This window comes from Chaetura pelagica, unplaced genomic scaffold (assembly GCF_000747805.2).
Source record: "Chaetura pelagica isolate M959 unplaced genomic scaffold, ChaPel_1.0 scaffold119, whole genome shotgun sequence".
NCBI classification, from domain to species: domain Eukaryota; kingdom Metazoa; phylum Chordata; class Aves; order Apodiformes; family Apodidae; genus Chaetura; species Chaetura pelagica.
Genome location: NW_009954406.1, coordinates 2,473,778 through 2,474,010, shown reverse-complemented (window position 1 = coordinate 2,474,010; position 233 = coordinate 2,473,778). Strand labels below are relative to the sequence as shown.

Genomic DNA, 233 nt, shown 5'->3' with positions numbered 1-233 from the left:
GCCCGCTCGGGGCAGCGGGCGCCTGCCGCCTCTGGGAAGCGGGAGCCGGGCTGCCCGGCCTCCTTGGAGCGCACCTGTCCAGGAACCCGCTGGTGCGAAGGGTTCGGGATTTGCCCAGGTGCGCTCATCCGCGCTGGGGGGAAGTGCCCGGGGCAGCCCAGCAGAGCCCCAGGCTTCGGGCTCCGCCGGCGGCTCCCCGCCCCCACCCTACCGCAGAGCATCCCCTCGCTGCC

At 76.0% G+C, this 233-nt stretch overlaps 1 protein-coding gene across 1 annotated transcript in view; it reads left to right on the top strand.

Annotated features, from left to right (window-relative positions):
• WT1 (Wilms tumor 1) overlaps positions 1-233 on the top strand; it is a 46,048-nt gene that overhangs the window by 7,710 nt on the left and 38,105 nt on the right. The window lies entirely within an intron of this gene.